Source organism: Dermacentor andersoni, chromosome 4 (genome assembly GCF_023375885.2).
Source record: "Dermacentor andersoni chromosome 4, qqDerAnde1_hic_scaffold, whole genome shotgun sequence".
Classification (NCBI taxonomy): domain Eukaryota; kingdom Metazoa; phylum Arthropoda; class Arachnida; order Ixodida; family Ixodidae; genus Dermacentor; species Dermacentor andersoni.
In genome coordinates, this window is record NC_092817.1 from 41,549,992 (window position 1) to 41,576,736 (window position 26,745).

At 49.8% G+C, this 26,745-nt stretch overlaps 1 protein-coding gene across 3 annotated transcripts in view; it reads left to right on the forward strand.

The window, feature by feature from the left end:
• Positions 1-26,745, forward strand: part of LOC126536992 (uncharacterized) — a 426,514-nt gene that overhangs the window by 44,458 nt on the left and 355,311 nt on the right. For all 3 annotated transcript variants that reach the window (XM_055073633.2, XM_055073634.2, XM_050184076.3), the window contains exon 2: positions 19,245-19,287. The gene's annotated coding sequence lies outside the window, so the exon portion shown is untranslated. The remainder of the gene's footprint in view (positions 1-19,244; positions 19,288-26,745) is intronic.

The window sequence follows — 26,745 nt, forward strand, 5'->3', positions numbered from 1 at the left end:
TTCTGGTTAACCTCCCTGCGTTCTGCTTTTCTCTTTCCCTCCCTCCTAATAGTCTAGAAAATTCCTAGCATTTTTTAAAGTATGTTGTTTTGTATATTTGGGTGTCCCAAAAACCCCTCAGCCCCTTTATGTTAGTCGTGAAGTAGCGGAGAAGCTCGCGATGGTTTTCTTTTTTACGTTGACCACTTATTACGCTTTGTGAGGTGCAGCTTTCTTATGGTCTTTCTCTCGTGGCGTTTAGTTTTCTCTACAGGCGCGTGCCTGATTCTACTTGTTTGTTTGTCCGCGGCTAGCAGTCTGGAATGACGTATCGACCGCGTTATGACGACAGAGAATGCAAAATATTATAAATGTATTGCCCGCTACTGTCTATATGCCGTCATGCTGGCTAACGGGGTCCAGGCGGGCCTGGACCCCGCCTAGGTTTTGGCCAAGGGTTGTTGGCCCTTGGCGGCTTCCTCGGCTCGCTGAACGGCCCAGAGTTGGTGCTGCAGGTCCGAGCTGAGCAACGCAGACTCCCAGCGCGCGCAGAGGCTGTCGCTGTTTGAGGCTGCATCACCGTTACCCTGTATTACAGCCGTACATTCCCATAGGATATGCTCCAGGGTGGCTCTAGAGTTGCAATGTCTGCACTTGTCCGTCGTCTAGAAATCTGGGTGTATTAGGTGCATAATAGCTGGACTCGGATAGGATCTGGTCTGTAACTGCCGCCATTCTACAGACTGGTCTTTGCTTAATTTTGACCCGCCGTGGTTGCTCAGTGGCTATGGTGTTGGGCTGCTGAGCACGAGGTCGCGGGATCGAATCCCGGCCACGGCGGCCGCATTTCGATGGGGGCGAAATGCGAAAACACCCGTGTGCTTAGATTTAGGTGCACGTTAAAGAAGCCCAGGTGGTCAAAATTTCCGGAGTCCTCCACTACGGCGTGCCTCATAATCAGAAAGTGGTTTTGGCACGTAAAACCCCAAATATTATTATTATTATTGCTTAATTTTGGGTGCGGCGGCGGGAATGTACGCCTCTGGTGTTGTGTAATTTCGTGAAATCTGTTCATTCGATCTTCCCACTCCCACTCATCGGTAGTCGGTGAGGCGGGGCTAACCGAGGTTCGGTCGATAAGTTCTCGAGCCATGCGGTGCGCCGCCTCATTGCTACCGTCTGGTAGTGTGTGAGCGGGTGTCCAGATGAGATCGACACTTTTGTCGCGGTTATTAGCTAATTTTAGGAGTCGTAGTGCCTCTGAGAGATTCGACCATTGGCGAAGTTTCGTAGGGCCGTCTGGGAATCACCGATGATTACGCCCGCTGGTGTTTGTGCTATGGTTAGCGCAATAGCTATTTCCTCTGCGGTTTCTGCATGTAGCATCTTGACTGTAGCGCTCGTCGTGCACTTTCCGTCGTAATTTATCACCACTGCTGTGTAGGCGCGCTTGTGTCTGTATCTAGCTACCTAGAAATGTACCTAGAACCTAGAAATGTGGTGTCCTTGCTGTTACCGAATTTCTTCTGTATATTGTGTGCTCTGCTTTCCCGTCTATACCCTGATGGTGGGTAGGATGCATATTCTTGGGTATTGGAGGGATGGTTATCATGTATCTGTGTCTGGGCATATCTACTTTGACGCCATGTTGGGTATGATGCTTTATACCTAGGCGATCCAATATTTGCCTACCTGTTTTAGTTTTGGACAGGCGTTCATATTGTGCTATTCGTTGGGCCTCGATTAGCTCATCCAGTGTATTGTGGAGACCTAGCTGCAGTAGTCTATCGTTGCTGGTGGTGATGGAGAGTCCGATTGCTTGCTTGTTTCTTATTAAGCAGTCTAATTTGTATTTTTCTGACGAGTACCATCGTAGGTACGGTGCCACGTATACCATTCTGCTTATTACGAACGCTTGGACTAGTTGAACCAGATTGCCTTCTTTCATTCCACTATATTTGTTTTTGGCTATTCGTTTAAGTAGCCGCATGATTTGAGATGTTATATTGTCTAATTTGCGTATGGTCTCTCCATTGTAGCCGTTACTTTCAATGAGGAGGCCCAATACTCTGATCTTGTCAACCTTGGGTATGGGCGTACCTTCTGCCGTAGTCAGGTGAATTTGCGGATTGTTTCGTTCCTCGTAGTTGCGTGTTTTTCGGCTACGTCGCGATGGTACATAAATGAGGAGGCTATAACTACCTTGAAAAAAAAAAAAAAACCTGCTGCGGTGCTTTCACAAAAGACGAGAGCGGAACTGACGCAATGCAATAGCACTTTCCTTACAAACAAACCAATGACTGTCAAAATCCAATTACAGAATAGATTTTCTCTCTTTCTTTTTTTTTTCGCGCCGCACTCGAAGCGCGCCATGCACACTTTTCTCCTTATGCACCAACATTTCCATTCGGGACCGCCTGAGCTCGTTTCGTGGCACCGCGTCTGTCTACGTTGCGCGTGCCTCTGAACGCATTTCTCTCTCCCTCGCCTGCCGGTGATAACACTATACGTCTATGGCTCTCCTTTGGCAGCCTTTATGTCCGCAGTCGCGTTTCCGTGTTGCCGAGTGCGATCTTATTTATTCATGGATTCCCCTTCTCTACGCGTGCCTCGTGCGGTGTGCCCGGGACCGGAATTACGTAAGCACAGCCGGGGGTAACGTATCAGAAGCTATAGCTCGCCGCGGAAGACGGTAGAAACGAGGGAAGCACGTAACGGCGTACGTTTATTGGGAGTGAGAAGGAGCAATAAGGGGGAGCAAGGCTGGTGGGAGAAGGAGCAATCGGCCAAGAAGGAAACGAGCTGTGTTTCGCGCATGACGCGCACTTCTCTGCAGGGTAGGTAGGCGGGGGGGGGGGGTTGTGTTTAGGGAAGAATGGCGAGCGTTTTGGCTATCGCGCTTTGCGCTTGCATTTGTCAATCGGGGAGCTCGCGTATAATACCGGTGCATTGTTTATCTATGAACCGCGTTCGCTAGCGCGACCACGCCGTCTGCTCTCGAAAACAGGTGTACGGACGACGTGTCCTATGGTATGCTATGTATATTACTGTTGTCTCGTGTACTCTGCTCTCGAAAACAGGACGTACGATAGTACTACATCGGCCGCGTCGTCAGCTCTCGAAAACAGGAAACAGACTACACGGACGACATACACTAAACAGTACTAGTTCACCGTTCTAACCGTCGAGCGGATATTTGTAGTACGTTTCAGAAGGATCCTTCTCTTTCTTCGGTGTACTCGCGCCTCTTCTTTCTTTCGCGCTTCTTTCTGGAGGAAGGAATTTACGCTTGCTGTGTGATTTGTTCCTATGAGATCATTTAGCGTGCAAAATAAAAATAATACCGGTCGATGGATAACTTCAGGGCCCGTATTCACAAAAGCTCTTAGCTAAAAATTGTTATCGTATTAGAAAATTTCATCTAATCCTGGACATATTATTAGCGAAGGCGGCTAGCCACGGACAGACAGCACTTGAGAATGGAAAGCTTTCTGAATTCGGTCTGTTGTATATAGCACCTGAGATTATAAATGGTCTTTTCTGCTAGGCCGCGAGGGAAGTGATAATCTGGGCAGATACTAAATGTAATAAACGTCATTAGTATATATACTTTGGCGCCGCCTCCAGGACACCAAGGGGGCATTGGGGACGCCAAGGTTGTCTGTGGTTCGGGGGCTCGCCGAGACCTACACATGCAGTTGTTGTATAAGATCGGCTGACAGCGGCTCTCGTATATGTGTAAGCTTAAGCTCATAGAGCTTCGTACAATAATTTCCAGACGGAACTCTGGCGCTATAGTGTCTACGGGAGCTGCAATTGGGGTCGGTTAATCAGCCAGCATGTGAATGATGGATAATGCATGGATTTGCCTAAACTTCGTCCTTCAAACGGCTTCTCGGCTCTGTATATAAGCTAGGCCATTTACAACGAAGTACTGTGAAATAATTAAGCAAACACCATTGAAGTTGTCCGACGGCAGGATTCGAACACAGGACCACTAGCACAGAAGCCCAGTATTGAAAGCGTTGCGCCGCGGACGCCTACAACGGCACGGAAAACACCTTCATAAATTTCTTGCTGCCACGTGGAAAAGTATAGATTGTTCTGAAATGTAAGGCAGTGAACGCAGATAAAGCGTAATAGAAAAAGACACAAGAATGTCTGAATCCACAAGCACGAAGCGCGGACAAATCCACGTACTACTCATCATTCCTATGTTGGCTAATAAAGCAATAAGTGCCACAGTTTCCTCTAGTACTTACTGTAGGAAATTCTATGACTTTAATCCCTCTGCTGCCCCTTGCATGTCCCGGAGATCCTGCGCCTCCTGCTTCGTTATAATCTCAGGTGCTCTCCAGAGGCATATTCTTTCTGCCTGCGTCATTTTTATTTTCGCATGATAAATAGTATCATAGGACCAAGTCACGCAGCATACGAAAATTCCTCACCGGAGAAAGAAGCGCGAGAGAGGAAAGAGGCGGGCCCTTGGGAAACATATACTGCACATAACTGCTGCGGGAGTACCGTGTTTCTCTGTGGTGTTTCACCACATCGGCCACGTACATCGTCCACTCTCGAAAACAGTAATAACAGGTGAGGATGTAGTGGACAACGGGCACGTTACGTTACGACGACTCGTCGTACTCCTGTCTGGACATTCAGTGGAGTGCTTTCGAACGCGCCGGTTTGTAGCTTAGTTTAACGGCTTTCTGTGATAGCGCTAGTCACCGAGGCCGCCGTCTTCCGTGGCATGCGGGAGCTTTTGCCGCTACGGACCTGGCTATTTCGAACATAACAGTGCTTCACACGTAGCTTTGAAGGAGTGCTGACGTGACATATCACGTTTTGGGATTGCTGTTACGTTTGCTCCAAACTGATACAAAGGGTAAACATTGCTACATACGGCTAGGAAAGCGTCATTTCGGCAAGAATTGTCACTGTCCGCTCCAAATACTTGTATCCGTGTTACGATGTCACGATAATTTCCGTCACGCCAGGTCCGACGCTTCCAGGCGAATTTTAGTATATATCAAATTAAGATATGTTAGTGAACGTTCGTAGTTCCTGTCGTCCTTCTTACGGTCGAGAAACGTGTGGCGTTTCTGCCACACGTTCGAGAAACGTCAAACGCCAAGCTGCGCTGCGCACAGAACTGCGCACTTCTGTGTCTTCCGCCTTCCGATAACTGTAATGTGTTTAGGGACTGGCGAAAGCTTGTGGTTCCTCGTGAACTTCTTGCCGTTTACGGATGATCAGGCTACCGCTGCCGTAAACCGGTGTAGCGTAGCTGGTAGCGACATTTTGTGACACTTTGTCTAGCTGCAACACGTTTGAACCGTCTTGGTGTTGCAGGAGAGTTCTCGTCGAATAACATTTAAGAAGAAATGACAATGTACACGGTCGTCCACTTCCAATTTGAACACGGCTCCGGGCGGCCGGCGCTCCGCGGAGCGCCGCTCGTGGGCGCCGGGGTAACTAACGCGCCGGCGCACTGGCAGCCACAGGCGTGGCCTCAGCCGCGTCGTCTGCTACAGTGCGCCAGCACACACTAGACGACGAGGCTGAGGCCACACCTGTGGCTGCCAGTGCGCAGGCGCGTTAGTTACCCCGGCGCCCACGAGCGGCGCTCCGCGGAGCACCGGCCTTGCCGGCCGCCCGGAGCCGTGTTCAAATTGGAAGTGGACGACCGTGTACAATTATGTGTCTCTAACAACGCTTTACAACAGCAGTTAGGCAGAAAATGGTAGGCCACTTCAGTGGTAGCTCCGTGTCCGCCTTGGTTATAGTCTGCGCCACAAGATGGCGTCACTGGTGCGGCTGCTCACGTGTCTCTGGTATTTCCGCAGAGTAATGCGTTTACGAACAAGCCAAAGATCTCTCTATTTTCTTAAGGAAATTGTGGAAACGCGCTGTTGCTGCTGTGGAGGAATGCATGCACCCCATTCAAGACTGACGGTGGACGCTGGCGAGGAGATTCATTGCAGTTGTGGAACACATATACAGGCGCGCAGAGGCCCATCGCGGTTTTAGGGTCCATGTGTGAAAGACTGCGCAGTCGCACGCACGACCTGTTAGGCGGCGGGCGCCCATGTGATGCAAGAGTCGGCGCGATTTCTTGCAAGACATCACGTTGTACATCTACGTGCAAGCTGGACATTACAAGATCGACGAGCCTATTGGACAACGAGTGCACGCGTAGACAAAGGTACAGAAGAAACATGGAGTGCAGGATCATTTGCCGGCGCACGTGAGGCGGTGGTAGGAAGGGGAGCGAGAGCGGTGCTTGTGCGTCTGTAGCATTTTGTAGGAGCCGCTGCGTCGAGTATTTCCGCATCTATACGAACAACTGCCCCCATGAACATGAGCAGTCGGAGCTTGTACACTGGTCCCGTTCGATGGCTATAGGGGTTAGGAGAGGGGGAATGCATGTAATATTACTAATGGATATAGCGGAGGCTTTCGCCGGTCACGTCTTCGCAGCGGCGGCGAAAGGACGTCAACTGTATCTTTTAGCTGTATCTTTCTTTCTTTCTTTTACCTCGACGGCAACATATTTTCTGATCATCCGATCTTCGGATGCGCGGGTGTAGTTCGGCTGAGAAGGTAATCGCTGCTGAGGAAAACAGTGAGAGAAAGAGAGATAAATACATGTTGCTCGTTCGTGAGCTCTGCAGTGCTCTCCGTGCCAACAGCAACGTAATTTGCGTTAATTTTAACGCGACACCGTTAAGGGCCCCGTGTCGCAGAAAATCCGGTGTCGGCGACGACGGCGTTGTCCGTGGGCGAAAATTGCCGTATATATATTTAGGTATATGTATATACCACGTCTTTGCAATATGACATGCGGTATATGCAGGTTATATTGCCACGCCGTTTTATCACTCGTCTTACATTCTTGACAGAGATTCCTCGGAATTTTGAGAATGACAGCCAGCAAGAAAATGTCATGAAACAAAGCACCGACAGCGCATGCCTTTTATGTTAAATCTTATCAGTCTTAAATATTAGAAGTGCGAAACAATAACAGAAACCTGCAAATGTCATTTTTCCGGCGCGGCTTTTTACTACCTCTGGGATCGGTCCACGCAAGAGGCCGGCTGTCTACCACAAAGCTTGCCTTCGTGGATAGCGCTAGCCGCCAGCGTTTCCCGGTAAACCTTACGGCTACATAAGCTGCAGTTGCCGGTGTTAAGAACAGCCCAGCTGAGGTGCAAGTTTTGCCAGCCAGTTGCGAGAGCGGCGTCGCCTTTCCTGGAACGCCACCGCAAACCTCTAGCCACGGCGTCACTAAGTCGACTGTGTGTGGAGAACAATGCGTGCGTCCTCGACTCTCCGTCGTTGGAGCTAAGATGAGTGCGACGAAGTAGGCTTTGTGCCTGAACCCGCCACCGTTAACCTGGTCTGCTGTGAACGAGGGAGTCCCCGAGGGAACGTAGTTCGAGGTCCCATCCCACGCGCCGTCCAAAACGCAAGACAATGGGCAACCCTCTGCGCGGCGGGGGTGCGTGGGTCAGCTCGGGGAATAAAAGGCACCTCTCCTGATGTAAGCCCCGAGTTCTACGAAGCCCGTCTGGCCTCGGTTGGGGACCGGGAACCTCGCGCAAAGAAGTGTGTGTGTGAGTGTGTGTGTAATCCCTCGCGCAGAGAGGCGACTTGTTTACGATGACTGGTCGATCGTTTCCCTCACCTTGGGATCGAGGGAGGACCGACTGTTTATAAACCGCTGTTGTGCGGCCGCTCAGTGCACTTTCTCTCGCAGTCATGCTAGACTGATAAACTGCAACGTCCTGATGTAGATACTGTAAATAAACCCATATTCCTCGTTCTCGATGAGAAGCAGTCCTTCCCTTCAACAACGTCCTGAGTGTGGATAAGTTGGACGACGGCATGGGCCAGCTACCTTCTAATTCATTCCCGACTCCAATCTTGACAACTGATTACGAGCGATGGGATTGAGCTCCCAATCCTAACACCGGGAAGCGTGAGATGCAGTCGGGGATCTTTGAATGCTCTCGCGTTCCACTCTTAAAGTCGAAACTTAAAAGCGTCCTCCAAATTTGTATGTAGAAGAATGGAAAGCTGTAGTATTGATTTCGGCTTTACCCCTTGGAGTGCTCCAACCATCTCTCTATGAGTGCTTGGACGAATATACATGTATGCTCACCCGGCAACGATAAGCACCCAGCTATCGCTTCCGAAAACTGCGCCCTGTATTCTGTTTCTTCGCACTGCTCCCACTCTCAGCACGCCCGCTGTAGATTCCGCAGTGGTGCGCCGTATTAGCGTTGCTGCACGTGTAGGGGACTCGCCGAACGGAAAAGCTATTATCGAATCGCGATCGAACAGACGATGCCCCATCGTCGGCAAGATAGAAATCATTAATATTCCCGCTCGCAGCTCTGCAGAGGCAGCTCCGACGTCGGAAAGTGAAGGCGCTCGCTGCTGCAGGCTAATAAAAATTTCTCGCATTGCCAGTATTAAAAGAAAACGCAAAGGGGAGAGTTGGGTGCCTATGTGGAAGGGATTTGTTCTTTTTCTTCCCCTATATATATGTATATATATAGCCAGTCTGGCAGTTGCCGCGGTGGCGTATTTGTCACGTTTCCCCGCCCACGGAGCCCGGAGCTCTTATGTTTTAGCTTAATCGTGGTGGCGTGGTCGCTCTTATTTTTCCCGAAATTTCCCCGCCAGCCGTTTTCCGCTAGAGTTCGCGGTGTTGGAAGGAACGGTGGACTCCGCTTTTGGCCGCAGGAGAGTGCCATACCGTCATGATTAAACGCCCTCCCTCCGTCCTTGTTTATATATATTTTTTATTTTTTGACCACAAGAATCGTTACCCGTGCGATTTACTGAACTTCTAAAGCGGAGTTCCGAAATAAGAAAAATAAACAAATAAAAAGAGTACTCGCATTCGCGATCAAAAAGTTCGCGATCAAAGTAGACGCTGAAGGTACGCGCTCGTCGATTAGCGCGCGAGTGATCTTAAAACAATCTTGGGTTGATTCGAGCGTAACCAATATACGCTTAAAGGAGCGCGACGATGCAGATGATTTCGGGGGTGATCAAGGATCCGTGGCTAAATTTTTTTGACGGGGAGTTGGAGGGGGTGGAGGCAGGATGGGTAATACCCGTAACCAGCGAAACTTCTTTTTTTTTTTTGCGTTGTAAGGAGACCTGAAAGACCAAGCCGCGGCAATAATAGAACGGCGAAGACGAATCATGCTAACAAAATCAAGTACATACTAAAGGGTGAACTGTTGTTTAAGATATCGCATCGCAAGGAACGTTCTCTCGCGCGAGGAGCCACGCGCAGAAATCGGCGACAAAACGGACGCGTTCACACCGAATCTCGTTGAGCGCGACGAAGTGCACGCGTTGCCGCCCGCCAGCTCTCACGAGATGATGCGCTGAAGCTCGCCTGGTAACTTATCGCAAGTATTTTCTGAATTCATGGTTAGCACAGGTATTTATTATGCCTATTACTAGAGTTGTCAGACGATCCCACCGCTGGCTTACAGTTGTAAGAGTTGTCGGACGATCTCGCCGCTGCCACCATTTGTAAGGGTTGTAGGTCGTAGAGGAACTTGGGAGGAACTAGGCGTACAGGGTTTATTTACACTATTTACATTTTAAACAAGAGATACATCGACAGTCTAGAGTGGCTCCCAAATGGACCACGCAAGACGAAGCTTGCAGCAAACGAGCGCGAACACACTGGCGAGCACACTAGCAGCGACAAACAGCCGCTTGTAAACACTCCGTGCTCCCTAGATCCCTAGGTGAGGTAAAAACTGCAGTTCACCGCCGATTCGCAGTGTCAAACGTCAGCGCAGTCGACCCGCCGCTTGCCCATTATCTTGAGTCTTGAAAGGCGCGTCGGTTCCCCGAGCTGACCCCCGCAGCGCGGTCGCCGGTTGCCCATTGTCTTGCGCCTCTGAATTCCAGAGCTGTTTTTCTCCTGTAGTCGCCACGAGTGTCAGCAGACTGTGACGAATCCTGGGGCCCACGTACCGCAAAGCGCCCTTTTGTTAGGGAAGCTCTTGCTGCCGAGAGAGAACATGAAGACCCGGCAAATCAACCAACAATACGTTGGGCGCCAAACGTGGCCCGCCCTGCTGCCGTCACTGATTCTCCGAACGAGGCGCATGGTGGATTAACGCTGCCGTATCTGCAGTTCTCCGATGGAAGTTCATGGTCGGTTAGCGCTGTCGTCCTAACTGGTTCTCCGAAGGGCGCCAGCACCGCGGGTCGATCGAAGCACGTGCAGCGGGCTGAAATAGCTTTGCAGAGCAGTACCCCTGCAGGCCGATCCTAACACTATCCAATAAACAAGAACAAAAAAATCACCGCCCCTTCCAGTCCAGGAAAATGGTCGAACAGCGAACCTGTGTTAGTTACACCGAGTGTTGTACCATGCAAGTGAAACTCTTCTCAATCAGTCTATATGGTAGGTCTTTTGTTTCACGAATCTTTCACCTCATTTTCGCTTTTATGTGTTCGCGTGGTGAGCATGCTTTAGGAGTGATTTTCTTTCTTGCTATTCTCCCAGTGTTTAAATTTGGCTCTCCACCTACTGCGCCACATCGTTCCGTTTCTTTGTTAGACAGCAAAAAAAAAATATCTTGGGGTTTCACGTGCCAAATCCACGATTTCGATTATGAGGCATGCCTTGTTGGCGGACTCCGCATTAATTTTGACCACGGGCATTCTTGCATTTCGCCCCCGGCGAAATGCGCAAAATGCGCACGCACGCACGCACGCACGCTCGCACGCTCACTCACTCACTCACTCACTCACTCACTCACTCACTCACTCACTCACTCACTCACTTACTCACTCACTCTTCGGTGGACATGTACAAGTTCCCATTCTTGACCGATCCCACGGAATGGGTGTGCCACTGCGAACACAATAGTTACGCAACATTAAATGCATTTATATACGTGTCTCACTTCACTGTGCATACACTTGTCATCACCATTCTTCCCTAGACGAGCATACCGCATACCCGCTAGGGGGCATCACGACAGCTTCAGTCGACGAGGCTGAGCTGTAGTGTCGTTCGCGCCACTGCTGCTGTACTTCGCAAACTCAAACAAGCTTCGCGTCATTTACACTCCGATATTTCGTTAGATCCGCATGTTTCTTTTCTCTTTTGTTTCTTTATTTATGGAGTCACGTCGAATTTGAGAAAAGTACTATAGACGCCACTCAGTGCGTGATCTTTCATTTCCAGCCTACGTGCTTCCTTTGTTGTTGTCGCCTTCGACATGCGACACGTACCCACTCTTCCTTTCAAGCGTCGATGCTAAATTCAGAAACATTTCTCTTTTCTTTCTTTTTCTTCCTTTTCTCTTTCCTTGTTTTCCTTTTTGCGTTTCATACGTGAAGGACAAATCCTAGCAAACATTTTGGAAGGTTACAAGCTTTGAACGTGCTTGAGGATGGTTAAAGAAGTGTACACCTTTAATTCATTCCTATTTTTCTCTCCTCATCAAAGCAGTGCGCGCGAATTGGGAAAGAGAGGCGGCGTCTTTGTAGCCCTGAAGAAAAACAAAATAAGGAAGAAAATTTAAGAAATAATCATGCAAGAACATCGGAAACACCGGCGATCGCGGTAGCTTATAATCAACTATTCGTGGAGAACAGGAAAGTGTGCGGCATTGTAAGAGCACCATGAGAGAGAGAGAGAGAGAGAGAGAGAGAGAGAGAGAGAGAGTAAACATCTTTATTATGCGAATGTAGCTTTTGGAGAGGCGTCCTCATTCCAGAAGGCGGTGAGCTCGGGCCGCGTCCTTGGCCTTCGCGATCAGCCGTTGCTGACCGTCGAGGTCGGAGCTGGCCAAGGCTCTCTCCCAAAGCTCGTTGGTATAGTAAGGGTACCGAGGATCCGGTTCTGCATATCTGCAACCCCTCATCGTAGGCCTAGGGGACCCGGGTTCTCCGCAGAAACTGCTTTGCGGAGGGAACCCAACCAGAAGTCACCTCATAGCGCCATGAAAACTGGAATACATAGTTGTGTGTGGGTGTAGGCCAGCTGGTGCTTCATTATTTGGGAAGTCCGCAAAAAACACACGAGACGAAGAAAGGGACTACACCAAGCGGAATACAGATGCGCAGATTTCGCGATGACGCCTGTTGTGTCGAAATATACCAACGAACAGGGTAAGCTAGACATCAACGAGTTCTCCAAGTTCGCCGCTCAGCCACTCTTTGTTGGGCACATGTTGGACCCCGGACGGAAAGTAAATAACAGAACGGAATCACTAGACGAAGGAGAAACTTTCTGATGGGGCTGTAGCGGACGCACTCTTTTTTTTTTCTTTTGTCTGAGAGGAGCAGACGACTTCCGGCTATACGGAAACAGCTGCTCCTTCCGTTTCCGATGCTCTGGAGCGCTGCCTCCGCTTTACTTATTCATCCATTCGCTCGCCGATATCTCTTCGCCCTATAGCGAGACGCTGTCAGTTGAACGTAAAAGGCATTCAAGTTTCAAATACCGAACAAGAAAACCGCGTGCGTGTCGGATGTTGACGTGTCGAGTCTGCGCTCCCGGAAAGGGTTAAGAGATCAAAGTTTGTGCGAGTGCGTTTTATCTTGTTGGTCGGAGTTGCCTGCCTTCCTTCATTTCGTCTTCCTTTCTTTCATTATTTCTCTTTCTTATCATGTCCACTGCATGACGAAATCCTCTCTTAGCGATTTCCGATCCCCTAATCTTGTTCCTGCCAACTCCAACTGTGTTAACTCTTTTGCAACCGCGCCTGTAGAAATCGATCAATTTGATCAACTCTTTTGCTGCGCGTTGTTAAACATTTCCGATGGAATTGTACTGGCAACATCAGACACAGACTGAAATGCCGACTGAGCTTAAACTATTTGTCAAGTTTGACACTTTCAGGCAGATTGGGGAGTCTGAAATAATGAAACTTTTACTGGAGCTATCGTCGAAACTAGCCTCCAGTGCTCCTTGCACTTCTTTAATGAAGAGACGCAAAATTTGAGCTTAATTTTTGTTCGGATGGTCAACGTAACCTTTAAATGAGCGCAGCAATGAAGACAGAGCAGCATATCTCGGGCTGTTAATTTTTCGATGCGGCGATAGGCAATTTAACCGACGTCTCAAACAACGGTTCCGTGGCTCAATTTGTTCTTACTCTCTCGCTCATCCGAGCTTCGACAGCGTATGTACAAATTATTACGAGCAATCATTGCAGCCGTGTGTGTGTGTGTGGGGGGGGGGGGGGGGGGGTTTCACTCTCCCAAGAGCACGCAGTCGATTTCAGACCGACGGTCGACCGAAGCTTGAATATTTGTCTGATCTCCTACATTTTGAACAGCGCCTGTGCAAGTGCCCTTATTGATTACTGTGCAGTATTGTGCAGTACTCCATATTACTTTGCCGCGCTGCACAGCGACTGAACAAAGCATATGGAGGCTCCAGTGTCAATCGTACGCCCACTAAACCAGCTTGTTTGCATAGAAAAGATGATCCAACGCAATAGTCAAGTGTGAGGAGTGACCTGACAAACATTGCTTCGGGAGCCGAAAGAACGGAGGGAAATATAGGCTCCGTTGCTGAAATGTAGACTGCTGAAAGGAGTTAGAACAAGTGCTCCCTGTATAATAACTTACCCGCTTTCACATTTGGGAAGCAACTGCTTTCCCGCATAGCGTGGGCATCGCTATGGTTAGTATTGACTCCAAAAAATCTGCATAATAATTTTTTGCTTGATCTGATTTATAAATGTTGGAACTTTAGGAAGCAGGTGCATGTTATGTATAATTCAGCTTATTTTTTACTTTCAGTATTCATACTAAAAATGGAAATTATGACTTTTATTTCTGTTCCTCGAGGGGTTCTTAAAAAGTTTAACGCAAGAATTTTGAAAGATAGTCTGAGCAATCATGATTGTTCTACGTCCACTCAATATACCAGTGATGAAGCTATATACCTTATGCATCGCAGTAGACTTTCCGACTACTACGTCTTGAGATAACACGTTAAAACATAAATGCACCGACAGTGAATGCATTTCCAGCGGTAAAGAAAGAGCTCAGGATAAAAAAAAAAGAAGAAACCATGAGAGCACAAGAGTTCACATTGGATACACACCGCGGCTTCTTGGGCCCTTATGCTTTCTATTTGGGCAAACTCGCCTTGATAGGATGAGACATGTCCACATGGCAACTGTAATCTGAACGAGCGTAGGTTAGGGTGTGTTGGTATTCCATAACTGAGGTTTTTTAGCGCACGAAAATGGACGAGAGACGATGGCAAGACGTGGACACAACGCTATGGTAGGCAACTGTAATCCAGTTGCCTACCACAAGCGACAGAATTTATTGATGTAAAACATAATCACCTGGTGTTCTGCCGGATGGAATACCACCACAAATAAGGAGCAGTGTCTTTTTCATGTACGGTAAACTGGGCTGGCTCAACACCCTCTAGGCTAGCTAGTCTGGAGGGGTTGCCTGGCTGCCGCTGTTTCGCGGCCTTTTCGGCCATCACGTGACCAGGCAGCGAGCTTTCGCTCGGGACCGAAGCCCGGCGATAGGGCGTGAGAGCTAGGCGTGATGACGGGTGTATATACACCCCTCGGGTCTCGTAAACATCGTCTCCGTCGGGCGAGAAGAACAGGCACGTGTTCTTCCAGCCAGGACTTCAACGACCGCGACGGTGGTCGCCGCTCCGTAGGCGCTGGTGCTCATCGCGGTGGCGCCTGGCGCTCACTGTAACGTTTCGAGGATTCTTCGAGCCCGCGCGGGTGCTGTTACGTAATGGCGCCTGCGACATTACCGTTGGACGCAACAAAAGGCATGTAGTAGATTTTTGCGCGGAGATTTTGACGTATACAGTGAAGGAGGTGCGCAAGCGATATATTTTCAAGTATATTCGGTCATTCATCTGGTCTCGCTTCTCAGTTACACAATGCTCTTTTATTGGCAATTTCATCTTGTCGAGCTGATTTAATTTTTTTTTAAATAATTAGCTGTCCTTACAACCCCTGGATTCTTGGCCCTTTCACCCTTGTCAGGATTGGGGGCTCAATCCCATCGCTCGTAACCCGTTGTAAAGATTGGAGTCCGGCATGAATTCGAAGGTAGCTGGCCCATGCCGTCGTCCAACTTATCCACGCTGAGGACGTTGATGAAGGGAAGGGAAGGGCTTCTCATCGAGAACGAGGAATATGGGTTTATTTACAGTATTTACATGCAGTTCATCAGTCTAGCATGAATGCGAGAGAAAGTACGTCAGTCTAACACGACTGCTTGAGAGAATGTCTCAGTCTAACGTGACTGCTTAAGAAAGTGTCCTGAGCATCCGCACAACAGCGGTTTTTAAACACTCGGTCCTCCCCCGATTCCAAGGTGGCGGAAACGTTCATCCAGTCATCGTAAACACGCCGCCTCTCCGCGGGACGGTTTACACACACACACGCGCACGCACACACAGGTGCACGGTCCGGAGCCGACGTCAGAGGGGCTTCGTAGAAGTCGGAGCCGACCCGCGCAGTGCGCCCGGGTAGCCTTTGTCTTGCGTCTTGGTCGGCGCGTGGGAAGGGGTGTCCGACGACGTTCCCGCGGCAACTCCCTCACTCATAGCAGATCAGGTCCGCGTTGGGGAGTTCGGTAACAATAGTTGGCCCGCCGAACTCATTCAGTCACAACGGCGACGAGGCTAGAGCGTAACGCCAAGGAAGGTTGCCGCCACTGTCGAAACTGACCGGCAAAACTTGCGCTGCAGCTGACCGTTCTTAACACCCTATAGTAGGTACGAGCCATGTTTTGGAGGCGTCATCACCATCAGTAATCGCTTTATCACAGCTTTTCTTCTATTGTGTCTTAATTTTGCTGTGTACGTTATTGCGGATGATGTGTTAGCACCTGCATCTGCAGTGCTTCCTGTATGCTCTGGGGGAGAATAACTAAATAAATGCAATACTGACACGCGTGTTAAAGAAACGCTATATCGCATGGTTCTCACACGGAAAAGGACGGCACTTTGCAAGTACTGCAGGTTGTGAAAACAATTTCAAGAATCTTATTTAATTTGATCCTGAAATCGGTATCGATCTGACGGACTCGGCGTCGGCGACGTTACCGGGACGTCATGGCACAGCTGACGTCGTGTAGTAATTTGTTGACTGGACTGGACTGGAAAACATTATTGTGGTCCCGCAGGACGCGCTTGGACGTCGTGTAGAAGCTAGGCTATAGGTACAACGATCTTGCTTAGATATAAACAAGAATGTTGCGCGCCTTTCTCCTCGCTGGGGCGCTCGCGTGTGCCAGAGGGTTGCAGGAACGGAGCTAGCTGGGCTGTTGTCACATGACGTCACGACGCATCCAACAGCTGGGTGTCGAAAGCGGTTCGTTGAAACGAGAATTATCGCAAAATATTATAAAGGCCGTAGCTAACGCTTCTCAGTCTTTCTTCTTATATAGCATTTCGGGGGTTGGGACTTTCTACAGCGCAAAAATCAATAAATAAATGAGTAAATTGAAATGACGAGTCGATAATGTGACGTCAATGCTGCTTTAATACGTTGAACGGATAACCGTTGGTCGACTGCAGCTGCAGGATGGCCGCCGAAGGGAGGCCAGGGAGCCGCCTTTGAGGGCAGCGGAGGATTAGTTGGGATGATCGGATTTATGGATTGGCGGCTGCATAGACGGACTTGGTGACGCATGACGGAGTAATTAAAGGTCTCTCGGTGAGGAGGCCTTCGACCTGCTTTTGGCCAGCTTATATCGGCAGGGGACGATGATGAATGAAACCGTAAGTGCGCCATAAAACACGCGAACCGCATACGCGTGCGCACGATTTCTGATATTTTTGTGTCTGTGTGTGCCTGTTTTTTCTGATATTTTTGATATTTCTGATATTCTTGTGTCTGTGTTTGTCTGTTTGCGTGCGCGTGCGCGCGGTCTCGTACGTGTTGCATTGCTAACGTGAATGCGTACGTGTCCTGCTGATTTCAAGAGGCAGTTCTAGTTCCCAGTACGTAGAAACTGCGTACGTAGAGATCTTGCGCGAGCTAAATGCGCATGCGCAGAACGTAGATGCCTCTCTTGAGTAACAAATACGCACGCTAAATCTAAGTGCTGGTGGCAAGAGCAGACTGACTGAACAGCTGCAGTGTTGCGCTTCTCTCCGCCTTATCGAATGATTGCGCGCGCAATTCACATAAATTTCGAGCGTGTACACACCTCTCAGTTCGCTCAGATTTTGGTGCACTGACGAAATCACTGTATTATTATTCGTTTCGTTCTGTGTCCGTATGGTAGTTTTCTTTATTCCCCTTAATTCAAACACACATTTGATTTCACCCGCATCAGCTGGCAATCATCGTATTTCGTGCTCTCCCTCATTTCATTTATTGAACTTTGCAAGACTGTTGTAATGACATATAACGCCTGCGTCGCCTGATTCCCGGCCTGTTCCCCTTTGTAGTAGTAGTAGTAGTAGTGGTAGTAGTAGTAGTAGTAGTAGTAGTAATAATAAAATTTATCAAACGGGCAGGCGACGCCTTCACGCTAAGCGGGCGGCGTCCTGAGACCAGGACGCCGTGCGCCCTGGCCGTCCGCCGCGTCCTGTTCACTATAGGCTCGCCTTGTCAATGTGGGGGATGGCCAGCCGGGATAACCATTGCTCGACGGTTGGTTTCTTGATGGGTTGTACGCTTAGTGTTGTTTTAGAGAGCAGCACTTAAATGCCTGTTACTGCGGCGAACGTCGGCGCCACTTGTATCCCAGCGAACAAACACAGCAAAAGATGAGAGCGAACGCGGAGCGAAGCGGCGATGAAAAAAGCGGCAAGAGAGGCACGAGGAGGAAAGCGGAGAGGAGGGTGCAGCGGAACCTTTAGGTCGAAAGCGGAGGAAGGTGTGGCGAAAGGGTTAAGAGGAAAGCGGAGTTGCCGGCGGCAACCATGCACGCGACGAACGCGGAAACAGCGCTGGCGTAGGCTTCGGACCCATTGCGCATGCGCTACTTCGCCTGCGGCGGCGCCGCCAGTATAGAGAATGCGCTCTGCACGAGCCACGCGTTCCCGTGTTCCCTTTCTTTCTGAACAATGAGCGACGCAACCGGTGGAAATGCTTCGTCTGCCGCTGCTGCTAAACGTGCTGCCCGAGCAGAGGCTCAGCACCGCCACCGAGATAACCGAGTTCAGAATCAAATTCTTTGCCACAATATATCGTGAGTTCAAAACACCTATGCACCTGCGCTCAAACTCGCATTACGGAGTATGGTAATTGTCGGAGAAATTTTTTCAGAGCGCAGCTTTTAGGCACTCGGTATTGCGGCGAGTGTCGGTGTCGTACCTCGTAACCGAGCGAACGAGTATACAGAAAGTAGAGAGCCAACGCGGAGGGCAGCGGGCGATGAAAGACGGCGAGAGCGAAGATAGCGCGAGGAGGAGGGCGCAGCGGGACCGTGAGGCGGGAAACGGAGGAGGGTGGCTGAAGTGTGAGAAGAAAAGTGTATAATGCTGCTCAAGTCGGACTATGGCGGCGAGGGCTACGGGATGGCGCCAGGGTAGCGCTTGTCGTTAGGGTGCCTCGATGCGGTTGCTCGCCTCCGCTCCGTTCGCGGCGGCGCGCGTCGGGGCACTCTACGCGTTATCGGTTTACCAAAGCGCTGCATATGCAGATGTCTGTCTGCGGGGGCTACTTTCAATCGCGTCCACGCATCAGCCACGCGCTGCCTTTTGCGATCTGCCTATTAGCGAGGCAGTAGCGCCACACTTCGCTCCGTTTGGAACATGCCGCATGAGAAATCGTTTGCATGAGCGAATATATCGCGAAATGAAAACACGTATAGAGCTGCGCTCAAATTTCGCATTAGGGAGCGTCGTGATCGTTGGTGAAGTTTCCTTTTTTTTTTTTTTTTTGGTATGTGCCACAGTATTCGATGTCGGTATCGTCGTCGTCGTCGTCATCATCATCATCATCATCATCAAAGTTACTACAAGAGGGTCACGTTTTCATGGCGTTCCGCTGCCGCGACATGTGTCTATAGATATTACTTCTCGGTGAGCTACCCGACGAAAGGTTAGGAAGAAAATAACTCGAACAGGCGCAGGGCAGGGAAGTGGGCGGAGAGCGTGGGGTGCTTGTTTTCATTATTCGCCCTGCGAAAGAGCGGTCAGGGGAAAGTGGCTCCCTAATGAAACTCGCTGTGTTTTCTCGCCTCTCTGTGTGTGCGCGGGGTGTCAGTGATCGAGCGTGGCGCCGTTGTTTCCTCTCCCCTGTGTGCAGGCTTCCCGATTGCGTGAAGGAACGGGTGCGCCCCCTTCTGCCGGTGAGTGGAATTTTTTGTTTCGTTTTCTTTCGCGCATCGTACGCGCGTGTCTGCTGCTCTCGACTGCGACTTGCGTGATCCGGACGTAGTCTGGGGCGGCGGCTACAGGTTGCCGCAGCGAGCGAAACCCTCGACCTGCTGGTGTTGCTTTTGTAACGACCCTCGAAACAGAACAGTTGAGGCTCGAAATTTTTTCTACGCAAAGATTACTGGAAATTACTGGAATGAACCGTTCTCATGCAAGTACAAAGGACACGGCCCAGTTAGTTGTGTGCTGTTGCATTAAGTCCTACGCCAACACTAGCTAAAACGCATCTAGTAGTGCGTGACTTTTCGAGTTTCTATAGTTGCTTGCAGTTTCTGTCCAGCTAACTTGGCGTAACCGTTAATAAACACGCTCCTCAAGTCTCGGAGCCCCGTGGCATGACTATAGAGTGAAGTGTGAGATAAAAAAATAATAGAAAAAGCACACTGGTGAGTTGGGGATGGGAAGTAACGTGGTCCGACCTCTTCACGTTTCATTCTGGCGGGCGTACGTGTACAGGCTCATATACACCGAGCTGTAGCATGACTTTGTATATTTGCGCGCGTGCTTCACGACGCACCCATCAATGTCTCAGTCTACGTCGCGCAGTTCACTTAATTCACTCCAGATTTTTGTAAACACATTCTTAAGAGGGCTCGTGCGCTTAAGTGCTTTGTTGGTTTATAATGAACTTCCAGTTTATAACCGAGCGTTCGTCCCATCTTGCTGTATACTGCTGTGTATGCGTGACTCAGCGAGTGCAAGCGCGCGTGCACGGATCTGGAGTATTTTCGTTTGCTTACTTAAAGCGAGAGTCAAGCTCGACAAAAAAAAAAAAAGACCTTTCTTCGCTCCTAAAAGCGCGAACAGCGGGTCCCTTGTTTCGTGTTTACAGAAAGGAGGGGTTTACGCGAGTGTATGTAACACGGCGTTTCAGAGTCCAAGGTAAGTTTTTTTTTGCCACGGGTGGTTTGCGTCGGACGAACCTCGGGCTGAAAAAGAGAGCTCCTCCGGCTCCCGGGGGGGCCCCGCCACGCTTTGTATTCCCTGTGGCCCTCCCCTCTGGGCCCTTCCCTGACGGTGTCTTCAGTAGTAAACGGATTTATCGCCGGGAACTCGGCGCGCCTCTGGTCTTATATAGAGGGCCTTTATGTCAGTGGCGACTTTGCGCCCGCGCTCTATACTTGGTTGCCTGGGAGACGGCGAAGATAAAGAATAAACGCTACAGAGGATGTATGTGTGCCTTATCGTTTCCCTTAGCTCAAGTATCAGCGAGCCGCTATGCCGCTGGCTTCGGTTGTTACAGCCTCCCGCAGCGTCTTCTCGACCAGAACAGTTATGTGGACACTGGAAGGAAGCACTTAGGTTAGTTCAGACTGATAAGGTATTCTTTCAGAACACTGTACTTTCGTCAGTTTCGCGGTAATGGGTCGAATACTAGAAGGTGTAAAATGAAGGCGAAACTTCCATTACCGTAACCAGTTGTCCGTACGTCAGTGAGACGTGACGGATTTGGAAGTATTTCATTTCATTTGAATCGTTATGGCGCCGTAAATGTCATTAAAACATGCCAGTTCCGCTCTTCGGCTTCCTTAGAATGCAGTTTAGTCCGTACTGCTTTGGGATAATGTTACCTAGACCCGAGCAGACGTCCTCGAAATCTGTGACGTCACGCTGTGCTGGTGCGGGAACTTCGAGATGGCGTCGCCACCCGTATTGCGTCCCCGCGTCCTTTTTTTTTTTCCTTATAAAGCATCCTCTCGTGGCAAGAGTGGACGTTGAACGCTGAACCTGTTTCTTTCGCGTCAGTTTACATTAAATGATGCTCGCAATGGGCGACAAATTGGGAGGGGGGGGTGCTTTAAAACTATAGGTGCTCAGCTTTAAAATGATCGCTCGTAGGGCATCCGCGCGCTTATTATTTTTTTAATTTCCATATACTGTTGACCGTAAAAGGACGTACAACGAATTTGCACACAATGTTCAATACTGAAGTAAAATTAAATAGGAAATGAATTGTCACTGTGGCAGTGATGATGCGCGTAACAAGCTATACGTAAACACCTCAGGATACATTTTAGAACATTATACGAATGCCCGCATGATATTCACGAAATGCATATTTTATAAAAGTATTTCATCACACTGTCATCAAACTTGTCTATGCAACAGGAATCTAAGACAGTGGTAGACAATTCCATTCTTTGCTCATTCTCGAAAAACAAGAAAAGTGTAGTCAAGTTGTTCATTGTAGGAAGTAGCATACCCTGCTGAACAAAGCGGCGCACACGAACGGTATATACGGAAAGCAGGCGTACGCCGCACTGCCTGGCCATTCCCTCATAATTGTTCCAAACACTTTCACAGAAGGAGATGATAATGGGGATGGTGAAGAAGAAGAAGATGATGATGATGATGATGATGATCCTTCAAAACAAATGGCAGGCGCCTATAATGGGTGACGGGCCAAGAATCCTGCGATTGTGCGCCTAGATAATTTCAGGAAAGTATGAGGAACTGGAAAAGGTAAAACGGAACAAACGATGATCTGTAGTTGAGAAGTCAGACCAGACGGATAGATGAATGCATTTTCGAGTGTCCGAATGAAATTATTTAAAGAGAGGCATAAATATAATTAAAGATAGGTTCCCTGATTGCTGTAGACGCGAATAAATTTGAAGTTATAATAACGATAGTAAGGAAAACAGGGATCAGCACGGTAGAATATATTGGTCTCTTCTTTGTCAATCGAAAGGATTGCGATGGCGTCCTTCGTCGATGCCGCCGAATGCTTGAAAAAGACCCGCCCGGCTCACCAGCCTCATGTCTCGCTGGTGCACCGTCTATACACCTGTATATAGGTGCAGTGGTTTCTCTTGGATCACGCGGGTCGATCACGTAGTATTGACGTGATTACCATTGTTTGCTGGTAAATATTGTTACGGAGCGATCCGTACATGGACGAACGCGGTGCTTCGCAGAGCGACGAAGACGACGATGATGGTGCTTGCCACGTGGGCCGGTTCAGACATCTCTTGCCGTAGCTTTCTTTGTCAATATTCTGTAAATATATCCTTCACCTGCATCTCGCCTCCGTCACAATATCAAACCGATGCAAGAAATGCAATGTGTGTGTGTGTGTGTGTGCGCACACGCACACACACACACACACACACGCGCGCGCGCGCGCGCGCGCTAGCGCGCGCACGTTTCAAAGAAAGACGGTAAAAATGAAAAAGATAAGAAAGACTAGAAGTGAGGAAGACAGTGAAAAAGTGTTTTGGCTTTTCCTGTCGTCATCCTTGTTTTTATGGTAACGTCTAATGTCAAATAAGTAAGAACCCGATGTAGGTGTTGTATAGCTTTCGCACTAACATGCGTGCAGAATTGTGTATTGATTCGCGAAAGCATGGTCTACGTCACAGCTGCAAGTAAATAATAGCCGGAGCCTGACATAAGGAGCCTCGATCCTGTGTTGAGCTGTCTAGGTTTTTTTTTTTCCTCGCTCGATTATACCTCTCATTCGTCTTTCCTCTCTTTACAACCGCGACCTTGTGGTCGACATGTGCCGTGGTTGGCAAGCACGACCGCTGCTATAACCGTCCCTCCCTCTTGCTGCCGAGTGCATGTGGGGTGCATATACGAGCGTGTGTTTTCTCAGGCGGCGGCCGCCGCCGTCTCTGCGCATGTCTGCGCTTTCACAGCTCCGAAGTGCTGCTCCATTCGAGTCCCATTAGGTGTCGCAAACGCTATGGACGGGCAGTTGGCGGCGCCGGAACTCTTCTCGCAGCCTATTCTCCGTGGCTTGCCTCTGCTGGCGGGCGGGCAGAGCTGTGCGCATGCATGGACGCTCGCCGCCGATGCACGAGGCGCACACCACGACCGCCACGCGTACGCGCAGCTGGCCCCCTCGTCGTCTTCATCGTTGTGTATAGGGGCGGGTAGACGCGCCGTGTCCTTGGGACGCTGCCCGGGCCGCCTTTCGCCCGATCTCGATGTGCCGCCTTCTCGCCTTTCCATTCGCGTCGGGCAATCAGTGCCGCCAGACCTGACGAGAGACCGCGAGCTTTGGCTTTTCAAAGCTCTGACCTTCCGGCAGCGTGTCGCGACGAGCGTTTACAATACAGACGAATCCCGAGGGAGCCGTTGCGACGTCCGTGTGTGTTACGCCTGGCGAGTCGCTTTCGCTGCCCGATATCGGCGGTGGGAGCGAGCGCGGGAGCAGTTAGCGCGTTCGTGCGGCGCGCGCCTCGAAAGCTTCATTTAGCCCCTTGAGTTTTCGCCCGAGGGCAAGATTAGTAGCACGGTACAGTTTTAACGCGACAGCGTTGAAACTGAAATTTGACGAAACAGAAACGAAACAGCAGATCCGACGTCGGCGTCGCGCGTCCAGCGTCGGACGTTGCTTCGGCAAAAATAATTTCGATGCGAATTCCGAACCGCGCATACCCAACCACTCTTCTACTGCACAAGTTGCTCATACCTTGTCTTTCATTCTTTACAAAGTTATTCCTCGGAATTTTGAGAACGGCAGCTCACAAACAAATGTTACGAGAAAAAAAAAACCGACAGCGCATATCTTTTGTTAACTTATCTCAGACTGAAATATTAAAAGTGCGAAACATAAGTGCGACCGCCTAAGGCCAAACTATACACTGTGGGGTTCTCACCCATGCTCTTGGGACAAAGGAACGAGAACACAGTAGCACAAACAGTCACAAGGGCATTTGTTACACCTTTCATAGACTAATACTGCTAGCCGAGTTGCTATCCACAAGATATGACGATGGGCGCGCGACAAATCGCGGTAGTACGACTCGCCGCGACCGCATAACGAGCGAATATGTTCGCCCCCTGCTGGACGCCAGCGCCTGGTCGTTTGCGCGTACGGTCACGCGAACGGTTGCGCGTTCGAACGATCGTGCTAGTCCATTCCGGGGTAGGCCTCGCGAGACGGTCTCGCAGAAGCATGGATCGGCGCACGAGCAGAACGTCCGCGTCGCTTGCCGAACCCGAGCCAAAGAGGAAGAGCCTTCTCCCTTTTTTACCCAAATAACCCCGCCATTAGGTGGCGTTAGCAGAGCAACACTCGCGGCATCTCTCGCACTACCCTGCAAGCATACCGACCGCCGCACTAAAGCCACGCAGCGAAGCCGAATTACAAGAGACGGGAGCTATGCGAGAAAACAACATATCAGGGGACGCGTGAGGGTCGCGCATCCCCATAACACGTACGCGTACTGGCGCGCGCAAGCGCGTCCACACATGCCTTACGCATGCGCAGATGGTGCAAGACAGACGGGTGCTCTGGCTGGCTCAGAAAAATACGAAACGATGTCTACCAAGGCGAAAGCGACAAGCCAAGTGGACGCGCGCTGGCGCGCATCTTGCAGTTTCAAACGGCGCATTTCTCGCGAGGCACGGCAAACGCAAGGTGCGCGGGCGCGAACTTTCGCGCGCTGGTAAGCGTACGTACAGTTTGGGCTCTATGAGCTCAGCGCGACTGTTCGACAGAGCCGGTGACGTTTTACGACTATGCAAACGTATTTCGATTGCTGCTCAATCGGCTATAATTTGTGGACCTAAATGTGACTTGAAAAGATGGTTGGAATTAAGTTTCAATATACCTTCGTCTCCATGTGTCGTTTACGGCCGTGTCATGCATGGCATGAGAGTGATACTGCGCTGTAGCAAGAATCGCATCCGACGCGGACGCTCCCTATTGTAGAGGGGATGCATCCTGTGCGAAACGCGCACTTTTTTTATGCCTTAGCTATCGCCTAAGAGGCGCGAAGATGAAAGCCTTGTAAAGCCTGCTGTAATCCAACTTAATCACCATAAACCACCTTAGTCTTTATCAATCCGCCTTAATCCACCTTATTCGATGTCAATCCACCCTGATCCGCCTTAATCATCATTAGTCCGCCTTAGCCTACCCTACTCCGCCTTCATCCTCGCTAATCGACCTTAATACACTTTAATCAAATCACTAATCAATAATTAACTTTGCTAATCATTAACCATCCTTTCTACACGGCTGGACATGCTTTGGTTCGCTTCTGGCTTTCCTTGGGTCACGTGATATTTTCTGTAACTCACAAGGCGACCTTGAAACACAAGAGATTTAAAAGTGCTGCAGATTGAACTAGTTGGAACCTATGTCTAGCGAAGCTTTGTGTGAGTTAATAAAGAGTCAAAACACAAGTAACAGACACACACGCACATACGCACACACCCTAACGGACAGACACAGTAAGCGCGGGCGCATGCAAATTATATTGGGCCTTTTGTTAAGCGTAGTTGCTGACTACTTGCGGGCACGACGGACGCCTTGAACGCCTCATGGATTCAGAGGCAGCATGCGCGTACGTACGTAGCTCAAGCGTTTACTTCCTCATTACCGCACGCGAAAGCGACCTATTTGGTTTTCTTTTTTTTCGCATGGCCAACGCTGCCGCGGATGGATGGATGGATGGATGTTATGAGCGTCCCCTTTGGAACGGGGCGGTGGGTTGCGCCTCCAAGCTCTTACTATTATACTGCCTAATATCCTACCTAGGTGAAACAATAAAAAAAGAAGAAAAAAAAACACTGAACTACCACACCCATATTTTCTGATCCCCTATTTCAAGCTGTGCTTTTGTACGTCTCCGTTTTTTGTCGTTTCCCTACTTTTCTTCCACCAACCATCCAATCGCCTCTTACTAATGCCTACTGCGGACAAGTTTACTTTTCCACTGCTCTCGCTGAGCCCAAGGGCTTCAAGGAGGTCAGTGGTGCCTAAATCGACCGCTGGGTAGACGTCTTTACGTTCTAATAAAACATACTCCATAGTCTCCCTAGCTTTACCGCAGCAAGCACATGCTTCTTCTTCCGTCTTATATCTCGCTTTAGAGGTGCGTGTTCTAAGGCATCACGATCTTGCTTCGAAAAGTAATGAGCTTCCCTCTGAGCTATCATAAATTGTTTCTTTCCTGATTTCGTGTTTTCCCGCGGATGTGCGAGGCGAGCGCCATCTGGTGGTGCTTCAAGAAACCAAGCGGCGCTCGTGCTCCGCTGGGATTGGTTGGCCTATTCGGCGCCGACTTTGCAATTGCTAGGCGGTACAGCGGGGCGTAGTATTTCAGGAGTCGTCCGACGTTTGTGCGCAGGCGCGAGTAATATGGGCTGCTAGAGTGAACATGTGGAGGCTTTTGCTCTTTGAATATCTGACTATGCTTAGGTAGCAGATGGAGGCGAAGTTTCTTTGCTCGTTTTGTATGCGTTTGCCTCTAGGCGCGCCGGCATTGCGAGTGAGGTCGTGCGGTCGCCATGCCCACGCGCCAGTTCTCTTGCGCTCCGACGTTGGCTGCGCCGCCGCGGTAAACCAGGTGAAGCAGTGGGCACTCACGCCCCATTTGGGGATGGCTGTCGCTAAAGGTACGTCGGACAGA